The sequence below is a fragment of the Bombus vancouverensis genome, chromosome 2 (assembly GCF_051014615.1).
Source record: "Bombus vancouverensis nearcticus chromosome 2, iyBomVanc1_principal, whole genome shotgun sequence".
Classification (NCBI taxonomy): domain Eukaryota; kingdom Metazoa; phylum Arthropoda; class Insecta; order Hymenoptera; family Apidae; genus Bombus; species Bombus vancouverensis.
The window spans coordinates 20302544-20327279 of NC_134912.1; the positions used below are offsets into that span (position 1 = coordinate 20302544).

Below are 24736 nucleotides of genomic sequence, written 5' to 3' on the forward strand. Positions count from 1 at the left end.
TTGTTTTATTTATTAACTAAACGCGTTTTTTCATTCCCTTCAAAAATTTGGAAAATATCGTTTGTCTCAGTAATCGCGTCCTTGGCTTCTACAAAACTTCATCATCAACTTAACTTCTCAATTATTTTGAGAAATTTGTCATCTCTGAATAGAACAGGTGTCTTCGTTTTCAATCTTATCTTGTTATACATTTAGTGTTAAAATTCTTCTACTTAACCATAAAGTGATATTAAAATCAGACGATCAGTTTTGTCTTCTGTGATCCTTGCGTGAAATCTATAGGTAGTTTCTTTCTCTTTCAACAAATATAACTTAAATATTTAAATTGCCGCTTTTCATCGCAAACGCTTCGATTCCAGTGACGAAGAAACGCGAAGAAAGACGAAACAGCCTAAAGAACAAGAAAGAAAGCGCGACAGGCGACTGAAAGAGAAAATTGAGGGCGAAGAACGAACGAGGATGGAAAATAGGTGAGACAGGGTACCAGCATCAGGACGAAAACAAACACGGTAGCTGCTGATGCGGTCGAGTAATAATTTTGAAACTCTGCCGACGGCATAAGTTCGACGCTTCTGGCGGACCGGAGATTGGCCTCGTTCCAGGTGTCAAGGATCCTGCTCGCCTGGAGGCGTATCCTGTCATCTCCTTGGCTCTGGATCAACCAAAGAACTCGGAAGTGTCAGTTGCACGTTGGTACGCAGATTTTACTGCGAATTTTATGAGACGTCGATGGACGATCTTGATCCAACTGATCTTGCTACGAAGCGGTGTAATATGTGGCGCAGATTCGAAGTGGAGAATTGTTATTTCAATCTGAGATGCCAAAGTTCTATGGAGATAAATGGTGAGTTCGTCTAATAGAATATAGTAACGAAGGTGTTGGTATTACATTGATAAACTTCTGTATTATATGTTGATATGTAATGAAAGAATGAAAGTAACGTTACGGTAGAGTGGCTGCGCGAAGTATAATTTCACTATATCGTTGAGATAAAGAATTTCTAAAAATGAAAATCTATCACACTGGTGTAATCTTATAAAATATCGCAAAGAGTTTTGCAGGTTTTGCATAATTTAAGCTGAAGTAGAGCCACATTCTGGCCGGAAACTTTTAGTAGTTACTGCATAAATATTAGTGCTTAATACAACTTGAAAAGAGTTTAAAAATTCGCAGATATGCAAGCGCAAAATTTAAGAGTATTAAGAAGGATTCTGAATTTTAAATGGATAATATCAAGGATTAACCTTTATGATATTTAACGTTATTGTATAAATCCTAATTTCCTTTCCAACCTGAACTCCTTAAATTGTGTTATTCAGCACACCTCGCGTTTCACATCGATCTTTAACTTGTTGTCAATTCTTCAAAATCAATTCGCTCGATAATTTCCTAACTCGTAAGAAAGTAGGTTTCCAAGTAAGTTTCGATGTTGGCCGGATATTCCAGGCATTTCAGATTATACCGATGCAAGCCAAGCCTTGAATGTCTTTATTATATTATGATCCAATAAAAGTCCGTATCAAGTGAACACGCGACAAGGCAAAACTATACAGTGAACTACTTTATATGAATTAATAAAATGTTAAGTGGCTCTGTGCAACTGTTCTTTGAAACTGCACTTCGTTCCTCGATCCTAGTCGAATCAGCTGGCGGCTGGTTGCGGACTGACTCGGCTCGTGCGTCTCGCTGAAGTCCTTAGATCGAAATCGATAATCGATAATAGTCACCGAACGAAGGAACCTTCGGTCTCGTGCACCAAAAGTCTTTCGGGTATTTATCCGTAAAAGATTCCAACGTCAAATTACTTGAATCACGTATTCTTATTGCTTTGTTTATAATTCACATTGTACACGATTCACACAGTTCAAAATATATTTCTTCGTGGAACGGTCGAAGAAGCCGTGTTTGAAATTTAAAACGATATTTCAAGCCAAGTAGAATACTTTTATTTCCTTATACTTTCCTTGTACTTCCAATCGTAAAAGGAGTTGAATAAACAAATATGCTTCTTACGTCGTTAAAGAAAATAGTTATATCAGATTAATTTCAACGACACAGTGATTTAACAAATAAAATAACAAATACGTAGCAGAGAAACAGAGGGTCCAAGAAACTACAAAATACGTATAAGGACGATCGTGAAAACTTGAAAGAATGTTTCCAATCATATTCACAGTGGTCGATCGAGCGAGCCTACGACCAACGATGTTACAGCTATAATTATGTATGTGGTGTTTATTAGCATATAAATCGAAAGCACGTTTGCACAGTTAACACGACTATTTTCGTCGTTGCAACGAAGGAGATCCAGTTGTAGATCAAGCGGATCGCTTTGAACATAAAATATCATTCCATGAATAAATGTTCTTCTGGAGCAGTAGATTCTTGAGGATACAACGATACCCAGCCATGTATTCGCAAACGGATACCCTTATTTCCGGCGTCCATATGTATTTAGCAAACGAAGACCAACCAACATTCCGAAACATTTCCGAGACGCAATCTCGTTTCACAAGGCGCGAGAATGCACTGGCGCTCGCACCATAAAGGGTATGAGGGTTGCATATTTAGGATCTTCCTGTTTGCACTTAAAGGGCTTCCTAGCTGTGACGCACGAGTCTCCGGTCTTGTTGTGCGAAGCGCTACACTGCTCCAGATTCTCCGCTTCCTTTGGTTTCACTTGATTGTTTACACGGATTCGGTTTCCCCGTGGATCGCTAAATGGACCTCCATCTCGATGGAACGAATGAAATTTACATTGTTAGTGTTTAAATACCAGGGAAACGCTCAATACGATCGATAGTTTTTCATAGTTAAACGTTTCACAATCAGCGATACGAAGCTGTTTATTTTATAAGAAAATTTCGAAAAAGATTTTGAAGAATCGGACCGAATGGTTTCTGAAATTATAATTTGAATTTCTACGAATCGATTCATTTTAGGATAAATGAGTATTTTATTAGATTCGAGGCTTTTACAGCCGGGCATTGCAGAATTTTTAAACTCGAGACTCTCGCGACGTTCAAGACAATGCAATCTGGTATTTCGTTACTATTACAACTATATTGCGCCGTAACTGTACGTGTAGATTCATCAGAGATCGATCGACACACTGCATTTTCCTCCAGAAACGGAAGAATCCGCACACCGAAGCGAAAATTCTAGAAGTTTGACTATCTTACGCACTAGATACTTCATTCCACAAATAATGTGTCCAACCTAGCGACTTTATAGTTACAATCGGTAGATTGACTGATCGTTAGACTGTGACTAGACTTTAAATGTGTGAAATTCCCAAAATATGTAGAAGTATACAAAATACACAAAGTAAAGTAGTCATTTTAACATTTACCTAGGAACAATTCTTCGTTTATGTTCCATTTCTCTAAAAAATATAAATTTCCACGAATATCCACGATTTATCGACGCTAGAAGTTCGGTAAATCTTTGTAAATAACTCAATCTTAAGTGCTCTGCAAAGAAGTACCAGCAGATTCAACGTCCAAGTCATAGGTCTCGAACAAATTAAGAATAAAATCAAAAGGAAATCTTCAAACAAAACGCTCAAACATTACTGAAATATTATCTATCACAGGTTAAGTTTTATTAAACGATATTATACAAGATTACAAATCTAGAATATGGAGAAACTGGAAATTGCATGGATATTATTGAACTCACTAGTAAAGAGTAATTCAATATTAAATCATACCAAATTGAAAGGTAAAATCGCCACCATATAGAATCATATTACGTCATACAATACGAAGTTCTGTATGTACACAGAATTCATACATTATAAAGTCTATATATATATTGTACATATATATGTATATATACCAGGATATTATGGCAATTCGGTACAACGACCAATTATCCGCAAAACAATGGAAATCACACTCGAAATGACAAACGTGATCGATCACGTCCTCCATACATAGTCTCGTAAAACAAGACAAGCTATTACGCAGCTATCGCAATATGAACTATAACGCGTCTCGGACTGATCTAATGTTCATTATCGATTTCACAGATCGGAAGTAATCAGGTTTGCCAGTACAAAATCTATACAAAACCGTATACCGGAGTAAAACTATATGTTACGTTTATCTCTAAAAGAAATGTATAAATCAGCGGCTATTTGGCAACTAATTTTCACCATATTAAAGTTTTTAAATAAAATTATATTGTAGTATCGTGTACGAAAGGCCTAAGAGATATCGGCTGAACCATAAACCATGTCGCGAGGAAGCCCAAGTGCCAACAGGCCCATCAATGTGTCCTCGGTCCTTCGATCGAATAGTTTCGTGGAAAGGGCCTGCGTGACCCTGGCCACGAGGGATGCTAAAAGGGATGCTAAGGGAAAAAGACGATTTAACAGGCAGTGTCAGTGGAGAAGCCAGAGAGTGCGAATCGAGAAGTCGGACAGTGCGAGTTGCGTTGTCGAGATAGCGTTGCTAGTGTCACGTCGAAGACACAAGAAATCACGAAACCGATAGATCGCCGGTGATCTCCTCGCGTCGCAGTTCGAACGTTTCACGAATAAGATGAAGAAATTGAACTATAAGATGATGGCAATTTTATTGTATAAATCCAACAGAGTGACGGTTCAAAGTGTTACAATAGAATAATGTGTTGAGCGCTAATTTAGGAGGGTGTTTATATGGAGGTTTTAGTCCCTTTGGAGGGGTTATCGTCGGATGTATATCAGAGGCGGTTATTCAGCTGCTGTTTTGTTATTATTTCGATAGCTGTGGCATGCTATCCGGGAAAGATAATAACGAAAATGACTTTTGCACACATCGTCACGAGCAATATGGTGTAAGCAATTTGAACGAAGATTGCCCTCAGTGTATTAGATATTTGTTTAGATTATGAGCAATTTCGTACATATTGGGTAGGCAACTAAGTGATTACGGATTTTGTCATTGGGTGGTATTGACAAAATCCGTAATCACTTAGTTGCCAAGCCAATATATACGGGTTTACCAAGCCCATGGGCCAAAATCGAAAAAAGAACAGCTTTATCGTTAACTCCAGTATGGGAGTTATTAAATTTTCGAATCCTATTTCAGTTATTCTCCATTCATTATGAAGGCATTTAATAAATACGATTTTGGTTACTTAATTCGTTTCCTAAATTAAAAAGTTACAGACAGGATCCTAATTGTATAGCTTTATACAGATTCCCTTTATATAGAAAGAGATCGATACGTCGAAGTGATTCGGACGAGGTAAAGCAGGAATTTCAGTTGTATTCGATAAGAAGCTAAGCAAGTAGAGCCCAAGGGGAACAATAGACAAGGTGGACAGTGAAAGAAGGGGAAGAGAAAGAGAGAGGCAGGAAAAGGGATGGGAAGAGAGGAAAGTTGTAGCATTGCCAGCGAGAGGAATCTACTTGAACGCCATTCACGGCGTAATTAGGCATTCAACCGATTCGGTCTTAAGCGCTTAATCGGCTTTGTTTCAACCTGACATCCTCTTAAACGCACGGCAAGCCAAGCCAGCCTAACTTCCGTGGTTCGTGCCACGAAGCCGTTACTTGTTGACAAACGACGCTTACATACTTTCACCAGGGCGAGCAAAGGAGAACTCCACTTGGATAGTTTTCCGTGAAATATTAAAACGTCCAGAATGCCGTTAAGAAGTTGATTAAATTACCGTGCCCACCCGGAAACTCGAACGTGTTTACATCTTCACGCGGACCGGTTGAAACCTGCGCGAGGTATTGTTAAGACGGCTCGAAAACGTTCTACGTTTCTACGGTTGATAAACAAGCTGAGTCACGCAATTTCTTGAAGTTGTAAATATTTTCAGTTACGAAGACGGGAAAGAAGGACGATAAAAGATCGTGTAAAGTGGCTTCGCGAATTTTAGTGTCACGTAAGCTGCTGTTTTTTCCCCCTAAGAAGGTAATTGTGGTAATTTGTAATACAGTACTTCGTTGTAGGCTCCATTTGTTACTACGGCACAATATTAGACGAGGCGACTACGAAGCAAAGCGGTACACGAAAGTACATGAAGACCTACCGTGGAAAGTCTTTATACGTAGGTATATCGTGCGTGTTGTATAAAATATTTTCGAATTTCCGTAGCGCTATTTTCGCGAACAACTGTATATTTCATACAACGTTCTGAGTTATTTTACTATTTATAATTTTTTATAAAATTTCTTTACTAAATATGATAAAATATGAATGATCTTCAATAATCCGACCAAAGTATCTAGAAATCCGTAAAACTTTCAATTAAAGCTCTTCTAGAACTCGTTAAAATATTAATTCCAAGAATAAACTAATTTTACCATCCACGGTAATTTTACAACACAACGCAGAATCTCGTTACATAACGAACAAGCACACATGCGGATAAAAAAGAATTCTACAAATTACAGCGAAATATCTCGTTACACGCCCTAAAGATGAAGATAGCGAGGTTTCTACAAACTCGACCGCAACTGCCTGCCAAGTAAATATTTCGTTTCCTTCGTTATAACTGCCTCCCTCCCACTAGTTATTCTTTTCACCTTCTTCCAGGAAGGCGGCCTGTAAATTTTATTAACACGTAAGTTTTATTACAGGCGTAGAAACGTTCCTCGACGTTCCTTTTTTCCCCCCATTGGTATTCCTACGTTAATTTTCCCCAGAGCGTTGCAGCGTGAACCGATTCGTAACCGCTGACATTTCCAAAGCAAGAATACAATATGATGAACTAAAACTGTTATTCACGACAAACCGCAGCGAGACCTGATACTAACTGTCTGACCGCAACTACCCTCTTACTACTGGCTAACCACGACCGGTTCTATTACTACTACTGTTTGACCATGCTCGCCGGTAACTGCTATTCGACCACTGCGGCCGATCGATACTTATTCCAACTCTTCCGTCATGCATTAGCACTTTGACTGTTCACCTGCCGAACCGTGCAACGTGCATGCATCAAGGACGAGAAAAGTTTCTCGCCAGAGCAACGAGGCGTGATTATTCCTGACGCCTTCTTGACGTCCCGTCACTGCGTATTCGTGTTTCAATAATGAAGCCTTATGTACACGAGTAATGTTTTACACGACATGGTAGAGCGAGACGAACTCGTTTTAAAACTTTCGAGAAAAATGAAAGATAAGAGGCGTGTTTTCAAAGAAGCGTGTTTCGAATCGCGTCAACGAACCGTAGGATGAGTTTGATCAAACGTTTCAGGTGTTACAGGTAACTGTTTGATAATTCATAGTAAACGATCTTTGAAATAATTTGTTTCGAATGAATCTTCGAGACATTAACTTCGGTAAAAATTTACATTGATCGAAAATAGAGTCGTGAATATCGTGTTTAGAGTGGCACAATTTATTTTTGTCTTCGAGTATTTATGGCAAAAGTTTGCGTTCCAATACCAAGCTAAACCAATATAATGGAATCGTGCATGGATAGCCAAGTAGAATTACACCGTATACGAACGGGCACGAAAGTAGTAGTATCGGTTCGTGTCTGGTAAAACAAATAGGATAGGGTCGTGCCTGAGCAAACAAGTAGAATTCTGTCTCTATGGATCTACTCGAAAGAGAAGTTTTGACAATACTTGAGAAACTGACAGTTGACCTAATTCAAGGTACGTATATATTTTCATAAAGACACGTCATAGATAATCAGCTTTCCACATTTCGAAAAATATTCTTCATACAATGTGGCAGAAGGAATATTTATATACAAAAATCGAGAAAGAGGAGACATTGTGTTTGTTTTATAACAAAAAGGTGCTTGTTTTATGTATCGATTCAGATAAGCAAAATATAGTGCAGCAGAGGACAAGGAAGTGATATATGACGACGCTTGATCAGACAAAAGACGCATGAATACAACGCGAAGAGTATTCAGACGCGAGAAGCCGAGATTTATGGCTGTGTTTCCACTACCATCATTGTCGAACATGATTCGAGATATTTCGTTCTTAGAATCTATATCATGAAATATTAAAATGCATTTAATTTCAAACTACCTAACATTGGAAAATAAACGTAAAATACAGCAAGCGCGAAGGAGAGACATTATCGAATAAAAATTTCGAAATTCCAAGTTATAAATACAAAATTAGAGACAAAAGTCTAATGCCTTATTTCTTGCAAGTTATAAACGTTCCATTAATTTTTAAAATCACTGTCGTAATATACTGTCGTTCGTCAGTATCCAGGTATTTTGATCAACTTGTAGCAACACGATTGGAATTTTACCAAAGTGTAGAAATTAATAATCGGAAGCAACGCTTGCTGTCTTTTTTATGGAATCACCAAGCTACAAGTGTAAATTACTAAAGAATGAATCGTTATTTCAAAAATAATAATAATAATAATAATAATAGAGAACGTCATTGAGATACTTCAACTTTTTTGTTAACTACTCCGGTTTCTCTTCACGTCTCCGACTGATTTTGTCTAAATCAATGATTATAAGTAATGGAAATCGAGTCACCTCTCCAACTCTTTTCTCTCCCCCTTTAGTCTCTTACATTCACTGGAGAAATCGTCCTCAACCGCAGGACACGATCACCAGGCATTCCGATTCCGGGTAAATCGTGCACGGAATATGGTACTACCAGCAAAGATACCGGTTACTATTCTCTGGCGGTGCTTCAGTGATTTAAGAAACCCAGCCAGCTTCCCCTGCTTCCAGTCACGTATCAACGAGAAAGCGTACGATGATATATATCACTAACATTCAGCGACTTCGATCTTTCTTCCATCAGTATGAACTGTGTTTAATAGCATTTCGATGTGCCGACACGTGCTCGTAGAAACTGTTCCGAACAAATGAAAATATTGCGATATCGTAGGTAGATAACGAACGATAGGATACGTATATACACTACGATATCGTATCATTTGGAGATAAAGGATTCCATTTCAGATTTTTTCAACTTCAAACGTAATGTTACGTTCGTATTTGATCGCGCCAATGGTGGTAAGCGTTTTTTATTTGGAAAACCTGCGTTGGAGAATGTTCGAAAAGAAGACTTTTTAAAAATATTTTTTATACCGCGGATTTTTCAAAAACATTCATTTTTATTTTACATCGCTTTGTCAATGTTTACTTGAAAATTTTAACAGTTCTACTTAAAAGTAACCGAAATTTACGAACACTGTATTTTAAATTCTTCCCGCCTTTCACGAAGAGTCGTGCATTAATTATTTCTTATTCAACTTCTCTTTCGCATTTTTTTTATTTCTCTTAACGAAGGTATCTTACTTGTACTTTATATAATTACTCTTTATAACCGTTAATGACACAATTCATATCGTTTCCTCTAAAAACGGTTTCGTTAAAGACTTCTTGATCTCGCTCTAATTTTTTAATTGAACGAAATAGAATGAATGAAATTGAAAATTGGGTGAATAAATTCGTGAATTCGTGCCACAGAGTAACTATATACTGTAACAAACCACACATTTTATCCGCGACGTTTCCGCGAGATGATGAATACGCCTCATTATTTCTTGAATCGCGAAAATCACGAAAATCACGAAGGGACTTTAACCATTGTTTAGAAGTCTCCGGCCTGGCCAATTAATTATGAAAAATATAAACTCCGGTGCCGAAGGAACGGGGACGAGGCAAGAACCAAGGAATAAAAACCCTCAACGACGGTAATAATGGAACGAATGGGCGGGTACGAAATAAATGGCAGAGGGAAAGTAGTCGTGAATTTCATTATGAGGACAATGGTACTTGTGGATGAAAGAATTTGACGAAATTTGTCAGACGCTGAGAAAATCGTGCGATTTTGTCGATTGAACTCTAAGAATGTATTACGCATTTATATAGAATCTTTTAACAAATAAAGATATATGTACATAAACACACGTACTTGAAACAACACGCTAAGCATTCATATATCTTGCAAAAGTGGAAAAATAACAAACCGAAATTTCTAAAAAATGTTAAAAACTCTATCAAGATCTCGTTTAAAAAATTATACTTAGTATTACATCGGTATTGGTATTAAACAAATCGGTTTCGGTATTATATTAATAAAAGAATTTTTTAATATCCGTCTACTGTTTCATACGTATCGTTATAAGACAAACTTTATTTCCTGAGAAATGGCTAGAAGATTCAAAGTTAATTTGTAAGAGATAAGAAAGGAAAGGAGAGTGGCTCGCCAAATATGTCTGCGCGGATAAGCTTTATTTTTAATCTTGAAATCATTCAAACGTACAAAATCTAACAATTTTTCGCACACAATGTATCTACGCAATAGTGGATTACCAACAAAAGTCTGTATGAGTAAAATACTATACGCGAAAACCGTATTTTATCGGAGCTTGTGCCGCAAGACATCAATTCAGGGATAATCTTGTGAAACAAAGAGAAACCGTTTCGATCAAATCAATACAGTGCCGATCTTTGGTAAGCCATCGCCATGGATGATCATTTCTCTTCGTTAACTTTTTCTTTTCCTTCCCTCTCTCCCTCTCTCTTTTTCTCTGATCATCGTCACCCCTTTCACGTTCAACGTGGTTTCCGCCACCCTCTTGTTGTTACACTGGCGCGAGCGCTATCCGCTTTCACATAGCCACGCATCCAGATCAGATAATACCGTGAATTACTGCCGCTTATACGCCTTGAGTGGCACCATATATCAACGAACGTGCTTCATTCCTTTCACAGATTGTGTATTGGAAAATATGGCGTGTCCATGTCGAACATGATGAAGGACCTTCCAACGAGAGCGCGCACAATGTTCGTACGTAATACCTCATAATCATTATGCATTACCGTCACTATCCGACCCACTGTAGAAATTACAGGTACTACGCTTTGGAACGTTTCGCCCCATATCGCATTATGGAGACCGATCTGCACGAAAATTAAACAAATAACAGCGTGTTAAAGCGACGATTGATGGATAATCTTCGTTCGCTAGAAATACCGATGGAATTGGAGTTTCAAAGAATTCGAGTCAGAAACGTTAGTTGCAAAATTGAAGAATTCTACGTTCATTACGTTTCAATGAGAGTATTTGATAAATAGAATATACGGCGGTATGTTCGGAAATTTTAGTAGCTTTGAAGAAATATCGTTGCCACGCAGCTATACACATTACGCTGACGTTAGAGATTTTTATATCGTTAGAGGGCCCTAGAAATTCGATTAATTTATGAAACATAATTATCTTTTAACTGGACGAAAGAACGATGACTGTTCTAAACACACTTAAATTACTTCGATGAAGCTTTCGCGTATTGATAGAAGCGCTAATGGATAAAAAACTGTTTAGTCTTCTTCGACATATGCAACAGTAGTGGAATATAAAAATTATACGTATATCAAGTATAAAAATACTAAGACAAATGTGATTTGATATATAAATTATGTGTCACCATTAACGATTCGTTAATTGATAATCTTATAAATTGCAAAATACAAGATTATGCAACGGATAACAGAAACCACAATGATTTCGAATTTTCCATTAAAACCTTCACCCGTAGAAAACTAAATTTTAAAATAAAACAAAAAATGTATCGCTTAAGGCACTTCAGTACCGTCCAATAACATTTTCCTATAGCGGCAATATTTTCAAAAATATTCTCTCGTCACGGTTTTCGTGTTCCTCGTCCCATATATGCGTCCAACAAATTGCTGCAAGTCTCGCCGACCGATCATGATTTTTGCATCGGGACTATCCGCGTGCCTTTTTTTTTCCAAAATTCCCTTCCATCGGTTCTTCGAGCCAAGCATCAAAAATGAGTTTTTCTAGCCTGTCTCCACGTCGATCCGAATTTCGTTCAATCAAACGGATTGAAAGTGCTGTCGAGGAAAGAGGGTTTCGCAGAAAGAGAAAGAAAGACAGAGGGAGAGACAGAAAGTATGCGCTATTGTGTTTCATGCAGTAGAACTTGGACGAACTCTCGTTGTTACTTTTTTTTTCGCGGCACGGTTGCAGCCGGAAATCGGGGCGAAATGTCAAGAGAAATTACACGTCAGTCGCGTCTGCAATGCCGGCACGTAAAAACTGATCGACCGATCGAGAAAAGTGAACAATTCCGCGTCGGCGAATGGATGTTTAAAGGGTAATTTGGAACGATGCCACTGATCAATGGCGTCGGAGGTAGGCCTGATATCGCTAAGCGAAAATCCGACATGGAGCTCATCCTATAACGATCGTATCGAGATGCAATCGTAGAATGCCCCGGGCTTTGGTTTCGTTGCGTCCAAATTAACCCTGCGATCGAACGTGTTCTCGTGACATGCCTCGTTAAGGAGCAGACTACAACCGATGCGGCGTGGCAAAAAGGTAAATAACGGTAATTACCAGACTCTGTACTATCCTACGAATAGCTTCTCGCATAATGTTGCCATAATAATTTCCTATTGTACGTCGAGTCGCAAAATGTTGATTAAATACTATTACTGAATGGAGCTCGAGCTTCTTAGTTCGAATTGATATATTATGGAACATTTCACAGAGAAGCTGATACCATCGCATTTTCTATTCCTACGTAAACTCTTTTGTAGTACACGAAAGTTTTGCCGTGGTTCTTTTTTCTGCATGTTTGTGAAATACTTGGGAAGTGAACGTGTTTGGCTAGTTGTTGCAAAGTTTCGTTCGCAAACGAATTTTTAGTTGTTGAAATTTACTTTGATATTTAAAATTCCGATTTTTATCACTGAATTTTAATAAATATATCGTAGAATATTGTTATTTAGAGGATTGAAATCATATTTGTTTACGGTGAAAGTAAGATTTTAAATATTAAAATATGAGAAATAAATTGGACATATTTGAATCGCTCTTAATCGAAAATTGAAATAATGAAATGTAATTCAATGAAATTCACCAATCCCCAATACTGTCATTATCAATAAATGAAACATAAAGTGCAATATGTATTTCAAAATTTAACGTACTTTTAGTATAACGGAATACGTAAAGGATTTATTTGAAAGCGACAGTTTAAATTATTTAACACGTCATTGCCGCTATTTCGTTTTACAGAGAAAAAGTAACTGAATCGAAATAAAACGCACCATAATGTAATACGACTACAAGGCGAGGAGATGAAACTACATTAATTATGCAGATTAAGCCGAAGAAGAACAATCGGTGATAAAATTTCTGATGTTACGGCACGTTGGAGGATAAAGATATAAAACGGTCCTCCGTGCTTAACCCAGATACATTTTTATCGAAGGAATTACGACTCGAAAAAAGTGTGTAAAACGCTCTTTATACTTTTTATATCTTTTTTTTTTTATGTCAGAATGCTCTGTTGCGTACCCACGTTAAATTCACCGTAAGTAATGAAGAATAAGCGTTAAAGAAACGTCACGTTCGTTCTATTTTTTTCCCACCCGCCTCTCTTTTCGATTCGACGTGTTTCATGCATGATTCGACCGAAAACGGTCGATTTTAAAAGCCCCATCATACTTCACGAACTTGATTATTCATGTAATATTTGCTGTCAGGGGGAAACGTGTACGCGCGGCCATGTGCAATTGAAAAAAAAATGACATAAATCGAATGAAACATCGTTCATTGTGAAATAATCACAATTCGCTTTTCATGATATCGACAGCATTCGAGCGCTTATTGTTTCCACGTTGAATCGGACGCATCGTGAGATTTCAATTCGTAAAGAGGGACGTTATTATGAAAGAGGAAAGCCTCAACCTTTGGAAAATGTGCTGTTAAATGAAAGCTGATAGTTGTATGCTTATCATTTAACCGCAACGACTGTTTCCTCTCTTTTATCGAATATTTTATTACAATGAAAAAGTCGATAACAACGAACACGTATAATTACGTAATGTACTCACCCATACGATAAAATTATAATCCTCCAACTTTTAATATCAATTTATATTACATATACAGGGTGGTTGGTAACTGATGGTACAAACGGAAAGGGGGTGATTCTACGCGAAAGAAGAAGTCAAAAATATAGAATAAAAAATTTAAAAAAAATTTTTAATTTCCCCTTTCCGCTTGTACCACCAGTTACCAACCACCTTGTAGAAATCAATCGAGTCGTATTTGACACTGAAGATTTGAAAATATATAAGCCACTTAGCATACATATAGGGAAAACGTATTAAAAATTGGTGAGATATCGATCATGTCCAATCTCAAGTTGCGTATTTAAAAACAGATATCAGAGAAAACAAAAATTCCCTTATGGCCACTCATTGTTTTCCCGGCCTTCATTACCAATAATTACCTACTACGCAGGTAAATTCGTGGGAAATAAAGCAGCGGGTATAGCTCTTTAACGAAGTTAAAACTAATTACACAACAATGTGTTCGACGAACGGCGAGCATGAATGAGCAGGGTCCTATTCATCGGTTTCCGGCCAGACCAATAATTCTCAATATTAAACGTTAACGAGCCTGCAAATTTTCTATAGATATATTTCGTGCCTACGAACAATTGCATCAGCGAAATCTATTCGAGCTCGTCCGACTGCTATGATCGCGGTCGCCGCGGAAACCACACATTGTCGCCAAGTTAATTTGGTATTCGCGCGGCGTGTAAACAATTAACGGGAAAATGCTTCGACAGGACTGTAATTGTATGATGGTCAAATTATTCGATCCTAAGTATTTGTAACTCTTTTGACGCGAGTGCGATGGACAGTTACCGAAAGCTGAATCGAAAAGAACGATGAGGTTGAAATTATTTTTCGATTAAGTTAACTTGATTAATATTAGCTAACTACTTCTCCAATATTAAATTAATTATGATAAATTTTATTCATATAGTATTCAAAAGTGTATAGAGTATTTTATAGCAGTATTAGTAAAAGCTCAAGCAACATTTATTCATATAATATTCAGAACTGTACGTAGTATTTTATAGTGGTATCAGTAAATGTTGCTTGAGTTTTTTAGAAATCCAACTGATCGATTACGCTTTTTGTTTTTACGAGTACGTGATTAAGGTTAAACTCTTCAAAAAGTGTGCGCCATAATTTTAATAAAACATGCTTGTCCTTTTGTAATAGTCTAATAGTAGATCCTTGGCACAAGAAGAATATTTTGTTCTTTAGAAATTTTGGAATCATCACACATTTATTCGAACGATAATGCAGAATGCATATGAGAATAAAGCGAAGGCAAAATGTGCTGACGGATCAGATAACTCAATAAGTTGGAAGGTTGCACTATTCAAAGATTCGAGTTCTGGTCCGGCAAGATGGTTCCATTGGTTCTTTTTATACCTACATATTCTATCCCGACATTCGTTCTTGCACCTTTTTCTTCTGAAGTGCCTAGATAACCGTATCAGTCCGATAAATCTTTATTTGCGGTACCAGCTGTACCAACTTTTCGAGAAAACTTTCAAGTCCAAAATCGTAGAACGTGTAGCAGATAACAAGAATAGGATAACCTAACCTACTTAGATCGTTCTATTCTTCGGAAGTTAGACGCGCGACTTCACAAATTTTCAATATCGAACGATAAATTACGATTTGTAATAAATGAAAGATTTCTTTGAAGCATCATTTTAAGATATTCGAATTATTTCTTAACCGAATAGAAAATAAAATCGTTAAAGAATAATTCTGTTAAATGCAATAGTTTCATAAAAAAACCAAGTTATAAAGATAACCCAAGAAAAGTTACAGACATAAACTTTCTCATTATCCATCGTGCTGCTTTGTGGTTGCACTCAATCCTAAGATCCCTACCCACAAGACCTTTTAAATACAATCTCACTCGGCAGGAGAACAGAGAAAGTGACATTAATTTCTAAAATTGTCCAATTTCCAATATCATCGAATGATTACAATTATACAATTTCTATGATCACCGAACAATTCCACCACGCATAATAACGCTGTTCGTCGTACGTTCGATCCACGCGACCTCGACAACCACGAAGAAGGAAGAAGAATCGTATAATACGTACGTCTCAGAAAGCACCAGCTACTTATCACAGCGAAAGAATTAGTCGTAGCTCTTTTTATCGACACAATCAGCCGCAGAAAGAAAGGAGGGACAGTTTATGAGGGGCTGATCCGGTCTTCTCGGTTGAGAACGGTGCACGAAAGGGCCGTGCGAACGGTAGCTTCGAGCTGCCGGTTGTTTCGTGGAGGCGTGAAGCGCAGGATGCGCTCGTTTCAGGCCACGATCGTTACAGTTGTAACGGCAGGGTGCTGCACGAAACTGCACGAGACCGGCGGCTGCTCGTGGAGCCGAGATTAATTACGTTCTCGGTTTTCTCCCGGGACCCCGGCATTAAACACGACGTTCGAACGATCTCGCATTTTCCACCGGAAGAAGAAGTGCGCGATGATAACGAACAATGAGCCAGCGAACGAAATTAGAACTCTCTGCCTTACCGTTATCCAGGCTCACGGTTTTTCGCTTCGCGTTTTATATCCTTTCTACCCGTTTTCGTAGTTGTTTGCACCGGTGTAATGGAAATTTGGTTGTTTATTGGCGGAAAGGTCGCGGCCCGTGAAAAATAAGAAACACCCCGGGAGCAACGAGTATCGCGTTAGAAAGCGCCAGCCCACGGCCACCGCGATAAATTGAACGGAATTTACGGCACGGACGAGATTGCTTACACTGCTTTTGAGAACGCTATTCTTTGGTTAGTCTCGAAAGCGGAGGAAATGTTCGGGCTTTAATCATTCTTTTCTTGCCGGTGCACGAGTCCTGTATTTGCGAGTGCGGTGAAAAGAGAATGAAAGAGGAGACGCGTTGAGTAATGTTCGTGGAAGTTTCCTCGGGCAATGTACACTTCTCTCCTTTCTTAATTACCGCGGAGTGCGTGAAACAATTTTTAGTTTTAGTTTTTCGTGATTCACGTTTTCATGATTCCGATGCTTTCTCGTGTACTTCGTTTATGTAGAAAGATTAGTTACTTCCCTTAACTCGTTGTTATTCGTTCGTATAAAACGATGATTTATATAGACCGTTTATTAATTATTCATCGATTAGAAACAGTTAAGATAACGTTGACATAAAATAATTGCACGCTGATTTGCCAATTTACAATTTTTCTATGAGATCATTGCTATTTATTCGTTGTAATTTATACAAATCGTTGATTATTTATTTATCGATTACAAACGATTACGATAATGTCGACGCAAAACGACTGATTGATAATTTAAGAGGTTATAATTTGTAATGGCATATAAGAATGAAATATCTGACTCGATTTAAAACGTCCTTTAATTCGTTAATTTAGAATCACTAGCGTTAACTGTTTGCGTTTCAAAATCGAAAAAACAATATTATTCCTTAATGACAAGCGCCTCTAATACGATATTACTAATCTAACTCGAAACCTAACCTTATTATGGTAACCTGCAAGCTGTCGCAGTCTAAAGTCATGTACGAAAGTAGACAAAACTAGTATGAAATATTATACTTTTCTCGTTCTCGATTAAATCAATCGAAATGAAAAAAACTTACCCAAGCACTGCTCGGTAGAAGAACAACGAAGCGCATCGTCGTCTGTCAAACGTAATACACACTGCACATGTCGATTTTCTTCGCAAAACTATCTTCGCGTCACATATTCGTATCTTAAAAGCTGCTTGTCGGTCGAATGCGTGTTCTAACGAATAGAGTATCTATAAAACCACGTAAAACACACGAAACACGCGTCAACGTATGCGAGACGAGCGGATTTTGAACGCACACTCTTAATTGCGCAGAGCGACTGGCGTCTTTGGAAGATATAGATGGCGCAGCAAAATAAACAAGGCATCGATAGAAACACCTTCCGGCGGTGTGTATATTCTGTACGACCGTTCGTCGCAATACGTACTACGCGTTCGACATTCGTCGCGCGAAGGCACTCGAGTAAGCCCGTGATTATTCAGTTTCCATTCGCGACGACACGAAAGTATCACGCGCTTCTGATTTAACGCTGGTTTTACAATCAAGCCACGACTCATAAAGCCGAAGTGCACGCACCTACCGCGGATTTACGAGCATATGCATACGCGATGCGCTTCAAATTTCCCCCTCTCACGCTCCTTTCCTCTCTGTCTCTATCCTCCCTATCTCTCCCCCCCTCTCTCTCTCTATATCTCTATCTTTCTCGTTCCTCTGATCCGTTTCTCTGTGCTCTTCCCTTCCTTTTTATCCTTTCTGCCTTAACTTTATGACGTGAATTTTATCGAGTCAGAGGCTGTAAAGCTGCAATCAGTCGAAGCATCGAACATTCCGCGGCGTATGTTCTGTTCGCGCGTTGTTTCTATCGCGTGCGTAGATGGCGCAGCATCGATGAGACGTCGCTGCGAGGAAATGGTGAAATACGAACCGTTCCTGAAAGGACTGGCAATAGTTCGACGACAACTTCCATTCACGATGGAAAGCTTCCTGAAACGAAAGACTTCTACCATTCTTGGCCTTCATCGAGCGATCGTAACTCTTATGGGATTTTTGAAAAGATCGTAAGTGCTTGTTGTTTTGTAAAACGAAAAAGCTGATTTATGTGCTCAGCTGTATTTTTATGGCATCGATGGCTGAATTCAATAGAGTTTGATGCTTAACCCTCCGTAGGCAACCCGACGAGATTTCGCTCGTGAATTCCTTCGAAGCGAATTTTATTTTTCTTGAAAACTTCTGGAACATTTCATTTAAAAATTTATTGTATAGCGTAATAAAAACTATAGTATTCCAGAAATTTTCTAGATTCCTTGAAAGTATAAAATCGTAAAAACGGTAAACGTGGATATAAATATGCTTGTTCAGCTTGCCAACAGAGAATTAATTTGAAAAGTTTCTTTTATCTCTGTTAGTGTATAAAATTTTTTTTTTATTTAGTTGTTTACATTCACAATTTGTCCAATTTGGACATTTGGTAGAATTTGTGTATAAAATGTTCACAAATAGTAAAGTATTCTGATAACAAGCACGTTTGATAGCAATAGAAAATTCGGTACGTGTACAATTTTATACGTTGAGGAAAAAAATTATTGGAATTGAATGGCCGTGATTCTAATAATTGATAATTGAGATTGAAGATTCGAATTATACGACATGCGAGATTAAATAATTATTCGAGCGTACTTCTCCGATCGTGAATGAGATCCTAAACGACTCTTTTCCTTATAATTTCAATAGAGCAGTGTAGCCAAGTTAAATATTCCCTTTTATTCTCGATATTAGCATTTCAAGACACGCGTTGCCTTTTTATGTCGCGCCATTTCTTTACTTAATAGCGTTACGCAATTTGCGTTTAATATAACAGGATATAAATCTCATATCTAGTTGAATGAATTCATCAGGGTGACTATGAAAAAGCAATTAATGGGAAATTTAGCTACATTGTGTCCAATTCTGAATTAATTAATTCACAGGATAACGTCGCTATATGTTCCTGCTGCAAGCTCGATTTCATACAAACATGTATGAAACACGGATATAATAAAATAATAAAAATAAAATATATCGCATAGTAGACTTCTCCATTCCTAAAAATTGTTAAGTGATCAGCTGTTTTTAATTATAGAGGAGATTATAGCGTATCGAGCGAGAAATTTCCATCTATGCAATTATAGGTCTATAAGAAATTTTCATCGCAGCTTTTAACCTTACTAACTATTTTCTCGCGTGTTACTAACTATTTTCATCTCAAGAGCAAACGTATACCAACCAATTTCCAGGAATCGATCACAAAACTCCGGACAAGAAAGCAATTTCGAAATCAATCATCACAAACACTTTACGCCTGTTTGAAATCCAGGAAATGACAAAATTTCATAAAATTAAAGGATGTATATAGACTTTTCTAACCTACTGTACTTGCACTAGTCGTCAATTAGCTGGCCGATAGAAATAACCTTTCCAATCTAACGATCGAGTCGAACGTTAACAAGAATCGTCGAAGGTGCCAGGTACATAGCAATTAACGCGAACGAATTTCTCCTTGGTTCTCTCTTGCGATTCTTAACTTACGAACGACATAAATCGCCGAGACAGAGACGGGGAGAAAACAAGATAGAGAGAGAATTCGGTCTCGTGCATGCAAGCCGGGACGTGTTCGCAAAGCTCGGGAAGCTTTATCGTTCTCGAGTAATGGTTGGCTGTTTGCAAGGTGGAGGCGCGTATAAATTGCTTTGCGAGCAAGAGAACGGAGAATAAGAAGGAAAAACGAAAGATAGAAAAAAAAAAGAAAAGACAGGATGGGTTGAAGAGAGACGAGGGCAGGCTAACTTCTCCATCCTCGCAAGATATCCAGGGCTATTTAGCGACGAAGAGAAGAAAAAGATGTACAATTCCATGGGTAGAATACCTTTGGGTATTTAAGGAATAAAGTGACGCCTTGAACTAAACGCTTCTGCGTATACCAGCATGCCCTACCAATCCCTGTTTCTGTGCCACTTGGGATGAAGAAACATCCATATGAAATAGAGGAGACGGACAGTATCTTCTAGCGGATTGAAATACATTTCCAGGCCAGATATGACGAAGCCCCGAGGAGAGACGACCCATCGTGAACCAACAGAGATCCTTCATCTAAAGCTAGCCAGGACGATAAGTTCGTCGGACCGGTCTTTTCTCTTTCTTTATCCCTCCTCTTGGATCGTGCTAGTTCCACCGGGTATTGTAGGACAATGGAGAAACGTGGAAACAGTACTAAGGCCCTATTCAGGATAGATTTCGTGCAATTTCGGGAAAGGTCAGTCGGCGTGAACACGTTTCCAATTGTTCGCTGTCACCGTACGCTGAGTCGCTTGGTGGTGGTTCGAGAGAACTTAAGAGCTATAGCAGTAATTGGAGACGCGAATGGTAAAATAACTTTGTTTAGTCACGATTCAAGTACCTACGCGTATTGCGTTAAGTTTCGATTGCAGTTGTAGAGAATATCGCGTTTTTTTATACATATGTATCGCGTAATGTGCGGGTGTATTTGGTATTTGCTATGCGCAGAATACGAAGTAGGTAAATCGTCTTTCGTTCTCGGAACAGTTGAAATTATCGATAAATTAGATAGTCTGCAAAAATTATCAGCATAGTCGGATATAACAATAAATAAAGCTATAAGAAAGTATAATAAAATAAGGAATATATGTATATAGGTACGGACAAGGGAAAACGTGAAATGAAAATGTAAAATTCGCATTTCTCGTTTGCATCAACTGAGCGCAAAGTTTGTACCATGTGAGATTGTCGACGGGTAGACGAACGAGAATTTCACGACACATCCTCAGCGAAAGAGAAGAGACAATAAACGTGCGCTAAAAGATTTTCAATTTTTTCCGGAGTTTCCAAGTTACCCGGTTGACCTAACTATTCGCTGGGTTGACGCGGGCGTTTTAAAATTCCGAACGGAACTTCTGGCGAAGTGCGCTGTGTCAGCCTGAGAGAGGGACGTGTCGCCTCTAACCGTCTTATTCCGTACCGGAAGCAGGCCAAGAAAGGAAAGAAAAACAAGAAGAAGGAACGATGGAGGAAAAAATTTCCCTATTTTCCTTATTTCACTTTCAAGACACACCCGTCACTTGTCTTGGGAAAGTTATATTGTTACTTTCGACGAGGAAACAGGAGGGATAAAACGACCAAGAAGAAAACTGCGCCGCAGCTTTGCGGAATAAGCGCTTAACATCGCGACCAAGTGTTTTCAGAGATTAACATGTTCCGCGCGCGTTCAATTTTACAGTGACGGATCGTTCGCTGAGTTGCTATACTCGTGCAAACCAACTAACTTAGCTACTCGTGTTTTGGAAGTTAGCGTTTTCGTTTATAGCACTGTGTGGCGAGGGAATTTGCAGTAGGGACAGAGAGCTTTTCGCTATAAGCTTCTAAACTCGCGTAGACAACAGAATCCCTAATAATAATATTCTACGTGTTGTCGTCTCCTTTTGACGTTTATATTAGTTAGAAGTTTTAGTTTGTACTACAACCAGCAACTTTAAAATCATTCTGTAATTCTCTTTCTCGACTACATGTATATTAGATGAATCGTAAATAACTTTTATTGGCTACCATAATCCAAGGGATTCGAAGTTTCTTTATATAAATTTAATATCACGTCAACGGCGAAAGATTGGCAGCATAATAAAGATTCACATTAGTACAAATTATATATTCTGATTTTAAAAATCCGCACTTGACCGACTCGTAATCGAGATTTACGTTGAATCACGAGAAGACTAAAAAGTAAGAACTCAGTCTTTACGAAGTAACATAAAAAATGTAAGCAAAATTGAATTTGTAAAGAAGTTTTGTCATTCTCTCGTTTATACGATAAACTTTAAGATCAAGCAAACTACTTCGCGAAAATATCGCCAGTGGTCTTAAAAGGGAGAGCAAGATGGAAGAAAGCAGTGCAGCGAAGTGAATTCGTGATTCGACGAAATAATCGAAACGTGGAAAACGAATGCTAATGTGATCCACGCGAGAAACAGTATTTTCATAGTAAACGATGGAACAACTTCGAGGATCGGAACAATACAGCTAATGGCGAAAGTTGTGAGACCGTGGCCAGGTTTTTCGTCTCATTCCTCTCTTGACCTACAAAACGACAATGTGGAGATGCCGAACACTCGACTTCCTCTCTGCAATAGTAAAAACTTCGATACAATCCTTCGACCCTCTGGAAACTGCCTTCGATACAATCCTTCCGATCTTTCCTGGAAATCTCTCCTTACTTCCCAGGTTATTCGCCCCAAGGGATAAACTTCTAAGCCCCTCGTGCGCCAATGAATCGTTTGCTGTTCGTTCAATGGGTCAAAAGGCGTCTCGGAAAATGAACAGAAGATTAAATAACAATAAGCAAACCTGCGAAGCTGAGCTTCGTAAGAAGCGACATTCTCGCGAAAAAATTAATTGATCGAAAATTGTCCGATCGTATCGAAATAGGAGATACTATTTGAATGATAGAGTCGTCAAAATCTTTAATGGAAAAGGTTTCTACTCTTCGTTATTAATGTTTAAAAAAGAGGTAAATTAATTTCTTCGCAGAAGAACGAAAAATTCTTACGTTATATGGTAAAGTAAATTCGATAAAGTAGCACTTTTGCCTTGTTCTCGTTAGAATTTCTCCGCAATTTATATTTTCCTACTGATTTCGCTCTTTAAAATGAAATAAGAAATTGACGTGCTTTTGTGCCCCGAACGAGAGAGAATTTCTATAAATGTACGAAGAAATTCCAGAGACTTCCCTTTCTTTTTGCTGTATTTTCCTTATTTACAGTTACATACATCTCTGAGATACTATACTCGGTTGCATTATTCTTCGTTTCCCAAAATGTTATATAACAAACAAAAGAGTATCGAATAGCAGACATTATATTTCCTTTCTATACGCGTTACTTTTTACAATAAAATTAACTTTATGCTAATATATCTAAAGATGGCCAAACTATGATGCAAATCACATTACTATGATGCAAATCTAGTTGACAGGAACACAAAATTAGTCTACGATATTTTTTTTTATGATTAATGACTTAAATCAGAGGATCTCAGGATCGGCTATATTCTTAGCTAGATACTTGTACCGCGCGACTTCTTCGCCTCCTCTCGTCGCTGAACCTTCGTCCAGCCGGCTACCTAGAGACACCCTTATCGGCGTGCTCCAGCATGGAAGAGTAGAACAAGGCCAGCCTCATTATGCGAAGACTGACGAAGCCCTCTCGTCTCGAGAGTCTCGTATTGTCTCAGAACGCCCGTTCTACGAAAATATCCATCTTGTGTACCTTGGCCAAGCACACAAGGCACGACTGCGTGCCGTAGATCTGCGTTTTACCTGGCGGACAAGTTCTCTCAGCCATCCGAAAGAAACTAAGAAACTAAGCACTGTAGGATAGTAAAAATTCTGCAGGAAGAATTGCTCGAGCACCCGTTTTCTCAGGATTATCACGTTTAAAATTTTTTCGACTACCACCGTGTTTTCAGTCGCGTCCTTCCTTTCACGTTTTTCAGAAAATTCTAGTTTAAAGTTCTTGAAAAACTTGAGTTATTAAAGTAGGAAACTCGAATTACAGCAGGAATTTTATTTTATGAAGAATTTATTACGCATATAAGAGGAACGTATATCTTTCAGTGAATTTTTTCTTCTATGCTGCTTCCTATTAGTCTCGAATTGTGCGCAGCATTTTTCATTCTAGCTATACCAACATCTTTCTCGCGTATCTTTTAAAATAACGTCATGTTTCTTTCATCGAAGGCGCAATTGAAAGTATCAGTAAAATATCCGAGCGATTATCAACTAATTTTCGAACGATCGCCATTCTTCTAGAAACATCGTAGAAACATCTGAGATACAAGAATTTCATGAAAAAAATTACTAGAATTTCACATAGCTAATATATGTGTAATAAAGTTCGTGCTAAATACTTCTTGTAATATCGTCATCGTCATTAAAATATAATGTTATCTTTACACTTCAAATTTCCATATTCTCAACACCTGTTAGCCATTTTATCTTACGATTTCCTCTCTAGCGTATCCGTCTTGCAGAAGCCGAGCGATGAATATCAAGCAAAAACTTTACAAATGTTGCGCTTTTACGCAGCCGGCGAATAACAAAGAGGAACGAGATATCCTTCCGTTCGATTTTACACGTGTTACCACGAAACAGACGGGACAAAGGGACAAAGAAAAGCCGCGGAAAGGTAGACGATAGTTTTATGGACACGTTGCGAAGACAGGTCGAGGAGACGATCTCATATCGAGGGATCCTCGAGGATGTCGTCGATGGCAAATTGCTGTACCGTGTCGATATAACATCCCAGCCCTCCCCTTTCTCCCTCTCCTCTGGCTTTAGCT

At 38.2% G+C, this 24736-nt stretch overlaps 1 protein-coding gene and 1 long non-coding RNA gene across 8 annotated transcripts in view; one reads left to right on the top strand and one right to left on the bottom strand.

The window, feature by feature from the left end:
* The window catches only part of LOC117157886 (protein O-mannosyl-transferase TMTC1), a 278211-nt gene that overhangs the window by 157778 nt on the left and 95697 nt on the right, over window positions 1–24736 (bottom strand). The window contains exon 1 of one of the 7 annotated variants that reach the window (XM_033336199.2): window positions 17423–17992. The exons of the other annotated variants lie outside the window; for them this stretch is intronic. The gene's annotated coding sequence lies outside the window, so the exon portion shown is untranslated. Of the gene's footprint in view, window positions 1–17422; window positions 17993–24736 lie in introns of those variants that run through there. 7 annotated transcript variants of the gene reach the window in all.
* The window catches only part of LOC117160078 (uncharacterized), a 126636-nt gene continuing 119900 nt past the window's right edge, over window positions 18001–24736 (top strand). The window contains exon 1 of the long non-coding RNA XR_013060507.1: window positions 18001–18411. This is a non-coding gene — a long non-coding RNA (uncharacterized LOC117160078). The remainder of the gene's footprint in view (window positions 18412–24736) is intronic.